The sequence below is a fragment of the Thalia democratica genome, chromosome 4 (genome assembly GCF_965202585.1).
Source record: "Thalia democratica chromosome 4, ktThaDemo2.hap1.1, whole genome shotgun sequence".
Lineage (NCBI taxonomy): Eukaryota > Metazoa > Chordata > Thaliacea > Salpida > Salpidae > Thalia > Thalia democratica.
In genome coordinates this window covers 71,031,645-71,039,990 of record NC_139168.1, presented here as the reverse complement: position 1 = coordinate 71,039,990, position 8,346 = coordinate 71,031,645, and positions in this window count along the sequence as shown.

Here is an 8,346-nt window from a genome sequence, read left to right as displayed (position 1 = left end):
CAAAATTTCAACCAATATCTAATCAGCATACATACTTGAATTACAACAAGTACTATACTATACCACTCGATCATCAACAACTTGCGTGTGACATTGACTAATTCGTCCGCATCAGTTACAGTAACAATATAATAATGTTTAAAATTCCCATAACGTGCTTAGGTATGTCAATTATTTGTTGTGATTTATTTTTGTCTTAATTTGCAAGCTACATATGTAAACTATTATAGTTCAAAAAAATCGAAAAACTTTTTTTTATGCTACATATTGCTACCTTATTCGTCTTCATCAGCTAAACATAGTCAATGTAAACCATTATGTTAGTCAAAACCTTTATAAGGATAAGTACTTCAGCACTTAATCTACAGTTTTTTCCTAAAAATTTGGCGCAGCTAATTTAACTCATTGTCTTAAACAGTTTCAAGTTGAAAATGTAATTTAAGCTTGTTTGATCATATTGCTATTATCTACTGACCACCTTTTTTAATGATGATCATTGTGTTAAGATGTTCAGGTCTGTGTTCACCAAACTAAGCACGGTACACATATTTTTTATAAATACCAAAAAAATTTGTTTACTACTTTTTATTCTTAGAATCTCTTTTATTTATATATGATTTTCCAATGTTGTTGTCGCTAAAATAGTTACCACAGTAACATAAGTTATTTTTAAAACTTCTGTAATTCAATACTAAAAAGTTCATAAATGGATAAACTTTCTAATCAGTATTTAAAATTTACAACGAGAAAGTAATTTGCGGACTGCAGATAAAACTATAAAACAATTTTTACAAGAAACTTAAAATAAAACAATTGTTTAATTGAAACTAATACGTACAAAATCAAAGTTAGGAGTATATTTTTACTGGTAATTTAATAATAAAATATACTTCGCAGGCAGTATGTTGTACCACCCCTACATTTATTGTTTTTACCTCTGTTGTATCATATTATTATACTATTACAACACTATATTAATAAACAAATGAATGTTTTAGCTTAACACTCATTTAACTAAATGCATACTTTTAAGTTTAAAACATTTTAAACACTCTTTGATTGATTAAGAGTTTTTGTTTGAAAAGTTATTCTGTTTGTTTTTTAACGGTAGTTTAATACAAAAAGATACTTCGCGGGCAGTACCCCTACTTTTATTGTTTTCATCTGTACTCTGTTGTATCATATTATTATACAGTTTAAATGTTTTAGCTTGACATTTATTTAACTAAATGCTTACTTTTAAGTTTGAAACATTTTTCAACACTCTTTGATTGATCAAAAGTGTAAATAATTAGTTATTAAGTGGAAAAATTTAAAAATTTTAATTTTTACAAAATTTCAATAACATATTTAAAAATTTTTCGGTTAAATATTTACAAGATTTTCTTCTTTTTGTATCTTATATGATAAAAGTATTGGATAACTTATGCAAAAATTTGAACTGTAGATGACATAAAAGTTAAAAACATGAAAAGACAATAATCAAACGTTGCTACACACTGTAAAGCAAAACATAACTAAGACTATTCTATACAGTTTATAAGTAAAGAATAGCTAGAAATAAATCAAATTTTTAGTAGTGGAAAAGCTCATGTGAAGCCATTGAATGGTTAGTGTTCTTAAAAGATGAACACTCTGTAGCTTTCGATACAGGTTACTTATATTCACGTGTTTTATCAGACCATTTAAGCATAGTAGCAATATTTTTTTAGTCTGCGGGTCAGATCTACCAACAAAAAATTTCCATCTGTTTGTTATAGACTCTCTGCGGGTAGTGCAATTATGGAAAATTTTTATATAGTAAAAATAAGAAATCAAAGGCAACAATAAAACAATAGTAATTTTGCATTTTAAATTTACTAAAATAAAATAGGAGCACATTAAAAATTGTTTTTTTTAATTGCTCAATTTAATTTTATTTGCACAAAATGATCAACACTTTAAAACAGTCGCGGACCTCAATTAACAGAAACCATTGAACTTGAATGAAGTTGAAAATAAAGACATTAATCAATTGAAGACCAAAGTAGAACTAAGATAAACTATTAATACAAAAAGTGTATTAAAAAACAGTGATTTATTCGACTTACGTATGTAGTCTTTATTAACAGCAAAACTTTGTGATTTTATCGGTTTTTACTTGGAATAACCTAAATTTTTAAATTAAAGACAGGTAATCACTTTGTATCTTTGTATAAGGTCCTTGTCATTATATATTAAATAAACAAACATCAAAATAGATCAAACTACTATTAACAACCACTTATTAAATGCATACGTTACACCAAAGCAATACTTTATTTACTAAAGACAACGAATATAATTAAGCAAGTTTATTCAAGCTATGGCACCAATATAATTTTCAAAAAATCTGACTAAAGCTCCAAGTATTCAATGTTTTCATCCAAAAGTTTAATTTGGTCGTCAATTTCCTTCATAGTTCTGGAGTGTTCAAGCATAAAGTTCTCGAACTTTCTCATTTCCTCACCGTACGAACTGAAAGAAAATAAATTTAGCTCAACTGCATTTTACTTATAAAAGCAAAAACGAGTAGATGTATAGTTTAAAAATTTTACTAGATTTGTTTACCATTTTGACCTTTTATGTTTTATTTTAAATACTATAGTTTTTAAATTATAATTTTAATAGCCACGCTCTACTTTCAATTTCTAGTTTTAAAGTATTTATAGCAATTTATACTGCAAAAAACTTCAACTGCTTAATTCATGACGAAAAACTAAAACAAAACTGATAGTAACAAGCTGAAAATGACTTAGATTTCTGTGTAAAGTTTTAACCGAAATCCGAGATTTTTATTTAAAACTTTCGAGTATTTAAGTTTGCAAAGAATATCAAATGGGAAAAATAATACTTTTATTCAAAAAAGTTAGATTTCTTTTAGGCTGTTCATAAGATCAAGTTGTGAAAGTCAAGGTGAAATTTCTTGTCTCTACAAGAAAAGTAAACAAGAATATTGTAAATTAACCTGAATACAATTTAAAAGATTTTGTACCAAACAGAATAAAAGTTTTAAAACTTATAAAATTTTCTGCTTAAAATTTTACTTTAAGTATTCAAATCTCACCCGTAGTGATAGTCAGCTGATCCGTTGAAAAGTTCTTCTTCAAGCTCCTTTATTTTCTCATCATGGGCTTCTTCGCGCCTGAGTAATTACTTTTTTATTAAACTATGCTTTTTTTTGTAATTTGATAAAATATTAATATTGTTTATTATACGATTAAAGAAGGCGTAGAAAAATTTAATCTTAGGACTTTGAGAACGAAGGAACTTTTTTCTGATTAATTCGTACACAACTATTATGTTATATGTTAATGATAAGTCCATATTTATTTTTATGTACTTTAATTAGCTTATAGTCTATTAACAAATTTTGTTTAAACAAAATAAAAATCAATTTAATTTTTACTAATAGTCAAACCAAACATAAATATTTTTTCTAGTAGTTAAAATCGCATACTGTTAAAAATCTAAATAATGATATCATTTTATATGAAATGTTTATGGTTTCCATGAAAAAACTTGTTTAAATCTTTAACTTTCTGCCTTTTAAGATTTTTTAAAACTTGAATTGTTTTTTAAATGTGGCTTAGTAAGTTTTACTAATGATCTGACTGTACTTTTTTACTTTAAACTATTTTAATCATTTTTTGTTAAATTTAATGACTATTTTTAGTTCTATAACTACTTATCAAAAATTGAAGTTAGATCAAACTTCAAAACAAAGTTCTTATAAAAAAAGTTAAATTTCATAAAAAAATCAATCGTTAAAAAAAAATTCTCGATTTCGTTTTAAAGTAAAAGAAATTTACACAGCAAAGTTCTTATCAATCGATTTTTGCTTAAAAGAATTTTTTTTTAACAAAAGTTTTTTTTTTTAATTTCTTATATTACTTTGCAAGCTTATCATGTGTATTTTAACATTTTTATTTGTTGCTAGTACCAAATTTCTTTTATTTTTACAATTCTATAAAACAAGCAACTTACTCAGCCAAATTCTTCTCCATGGACTTTTTCGTTTCAACAAACTGATTTTTGAAAGCAACTATTTGCTGCAACTTGTCTTGATGGGCCACACTTTCAAACTCGACCATTTCCCTTTCAACCTCCTCCAATCTCCTGCTCAACTCCGAGTGCATCGTGAAGTGTTCCTCTTCGTTTCTTGCAAACTTTTCCATCTCCTTTTTTAGAAGGCTGAATAAACATAAACTATGTTAATAAATTTATTACAAAGTTAAAAAAAGGGTTTATTTCAAACTTCAAACAAGCATAAGTTTTAAGTCCAACATAATTATCAAAACATTTTATAATTTAAACTTTCTTTTTCAAAAGTTTAAACTAACGAGTTATAACTTTCTTTTGTCAACCTGAAAGCCACAAATTCTTTTTGCAAGTCAGATAAACTTTTACGGTAGTCTTCACTTAGTCTAAACAAATTATTACACTTTACAACATATATTTAATTATTTAGCTAATACTTTTTGTCATATGTTTAATTCTACTTCAGTTATTATCATATTTTGTTAAAACTGTTATAATTTAAGATTTAATATACACAACAAAGTTTATCAACTTATTCAAATGTCGTAATACTTATCACATCTTAAAAAAAGCAACAAAAATTTCAACAAGCATCAACTTTTAGATTTTATAGTTTAGCTTGATTAATAAACAAACTTTTCGGAACTCTTCTGCAAGTTCTTTTTCATTTCTTTCAGCTGAGTCTTCTTCATCAAGAGTTCACGGATTTTGGAATACTCATCAGCAGATCGTTCTCTGTTGCCCTGGAGAATGTTTTAAATTTTAAAAAAAACTGTTTTTAATCTAGGAAGCATGCAGTAAGTTGCAAGAAACTCCTACGTATCACTGTTATATGTAAACAGGCAAAATTCTGTTGAGAAGTACTGACTTGGTCTGTATATATATCTAAACTATGCTTTGTTACGGTCAATTTGTCTTGTTTTTAACTTAAAGTTTTTAGCAAAAAAAAAAAAAATCAAGAAAAAATGTGTTTTAATGAACTATTGACGTAGTTGTTATGTGTCTACAGATGCAAATTGTAAAGTATTCTAAAAACAGTAAGCTTGAATGCAGTTAACTAACGAGTACAAGCAACTTCATATATCTTTTATTTTGATAAATAACTTACAAACCAAAAAATAATTAAAGTAATTAAATAGTAGTATTTTAGCCGTGTAGATAAACAAACACAAGTCTAACCATCGCAGAAAAAGCTCCGCCAAACTCCTTGTTCTTTTCAACTTGGTAGACTTGATTGAACTCGTCTTCATCCAACTCCTTGTACTTTGTTATCTCCTCCAGCTTTTTGTTGTACAGCCTGATCTGCTGGTTCAGTTTCAATATTTTCTTGTGATAATCATTCTTGTACTTTTTGTAACTCTTCAGTTCTTGCTTCCTCAAGCTTAAATAATAATGATTTAAATGTTATGTTGGTGACCAATTTAATTTGGCATATATTTTAGTTGTTTTTTATATGCACTCAAAACCTAAATAAAAAAAAAAACAACAAAAATTTCTTTTTTTCTGAAGCTAAAATAGTAGGCAGTAATAAGTGGATAAATCAAAAAACTTTTGTGTTTTAGTGCTTAATAGTTAAAACAAAATAGTTTTTATTAATTTATTGTGTACAGTACAATTTTGATTTATCTTATATTATTTCTACTTAAGTTTTTAGATGCTTTAGGATATTATACTTTTTGTGTTTAAGTGTAGGAAAAAAAAAGTTTAAAGTATTTCCGTTTATCTAAATCATTTGTAAGCAAAACTTTTTTTTTTCTTCTCCTACATATACATATAAATATTTTGTAAGCTTCCACTCACTAATAGTACTCTCTTTTCGGTAAACCGGCAACTAGTTGTTCCTTCAAGCTGTAAAGTTTCTTCTGAAAACAATCTTCACGTCTGTATAAAACATGATGGTGTTTTTACTTAATTTTATAAAAAAAACTTTGAAGTCATAATGTTCAAGCACAATTGTTTTGAAGGAGTATTTTAAAGTAAATAATACTGATCTCTTTGGAACAAGTTTTGTTCTATAGAGGTTATAAATTGTTACAGGGAAAAAATAGTGTTTGAAAAAATAATTAAAGTTTAAGCAAAGTGTGCAATAATGAAAATGAGTTTTGGAAACCTTTTTTCAAAGTAAAATAAACTAATTAAAAAGTTATATTTTTAATAGTTTTAAATCAGTCTCTTACGTCTAAAGTAACAATTACACTAACAACCGCTAGATTAGCAATAAATAGGTTCATGGCAACTTAATACTACACCAACTACTCACTTTGCAAAATCGTTCTGCATCAGTTGTTTTACTTCACCCAGTTTGATGATTTTGGCGGGAACTTTGTAAATATCTGGCTCAGCAACAGCTCTCTCGTTTCTCTGGTAAAAATAATTTTAAAATGTTATATCTAAAAAAACATTTTTTTGGTATTAAAAGTTGGCATCGATAAAAATTAAATAGCAATCTGAACATAACCAATTTTTTTGTCATAATTTTTAGAGTAAGTTTATTAATAAATACAAACAACAAGTAACTTTTTTAGTTATAACTTACAAATACAAAACAAAAACAATGTTTTCTAAAAGTAGTTAGTGACTTGTCAAAAAAAAGAATTTGTTCACTCATATTTTTTATCTAACAATTAATTATGCTAGATAATGCTAAAGTATTTTTCACATTAGTTAGTTAGAAGGTACTTTTTAAAAATTTGGGACTTACCATCCTTGGCAAAAATGCACAATACTCCTTATTTTTTTCTACCTGATAAACATCTTCATCATCAGTACAACAACAATCCTAATTAAGTTTTTTTTCTTAAAACTTTATCAGAATGTAAAAAACTAAACATCATTAACTTCAAAAATATAGTAAAATATGTTATTTAAATGTTTCACAAAGTTGCAAATATTAATTTTTTATTATGTAAATATTAAATACCTAGAGTATACAGCATTTATGAGTTAAACTTACTAGTTCAGTTACTGTTTATTGATAGACAAAAAAGCGCTTAATATATTTGGTCGTAGGACCAACTAATGATAAAGGGTAAACATGTTTTAAAACAAAAGTTATAAAAGTGCAATAAATTTACGTATTCTTTCAGACAATATGACTGTAAATTTAGTAAAACGACAATTAGCATGTAAGTATCCTTAAAATAGTTAGTTGTATACACAATTAACAATCTGTACTTATTGTGAAAGTTGTGAAAAGATTTATTCTTAGATATTTTTTCTTATAAATCATTGCTCATCAATTTTTTACTGACCTCTTTATAACAAGCCTCTTTGTTTTTGTAATGTGCATTTACAACACCTTCTTTATTGAGTACTTCCAAAATTTCCGTTATTTCTTTAATTTTTTCGTTCAAATTTGAAAAACTTTCAGTAAACTTATTTTTGTAATTATCAAAGCTTTCCAACTCTTGGTTCATCAAGCTGAAATTATTTATTAAAATCAGTAAAAAAGTAAAAACATTAACTTAGTTTTTTGGTTATAAACTATTCTAATAGTAACTAAACGTTTTTAATTTCTTTATACAAAACTTATATATAAACACATTTTATTTATTTTGTCGATTGTAAATAGACTAGCTGTTTTTTTTTTTATTTTTACATACTTTTTATAATAGTTTAGTTTTATTTATAACTAAACAGACATACTTTCTTCAAGTATTTTTTTTCTTAAATTTTCTTTTTATTAGTTTAAGACTAAGCCATATATGTCTACTCAGTATAAATATATACACATATGTTTATTTATTAAATTACAACTTACTCATTGTATTCATTTCTTGAGAAACCATTTTCAAGCTGTTCTCCCAGAGTTTTAAGTTTCCGATAATGATTATTCTCACGTCTTTAAACAAAATAATGTCACTTACAAAATAAACTTTACAGATGTCTTTTTTTGGCACAAAAATTTTGTTAATCTAACCTTAAATGGCAATTGAGATTTATATAAAAAAAAATACATTTTATTATATTTAAAACAACTTATTAAAATATTAAAGCCTTACACTCATTTAAAAAATATTTTTGTATACTAGATCAAATATTATTTTTTTAAATTGAAACAGAACCGGTATAATTGATTTACATTGACTGTTATTAAATTTATTATAATATATGATAAGTTGAATATTTCGAAATAGTATTTACAAAGTAATCAAGAAACCTTTCGTATGCGTTGTGCATTTCATTTTTCTCTTCGCGAAGTTTTTTTCCTCTCATCTGAAGAATATGAGCGTCAATTTTCTTTGATTCTTCTTCAAGATCGTAAGTACACAGCTCATCGGTCTAAAA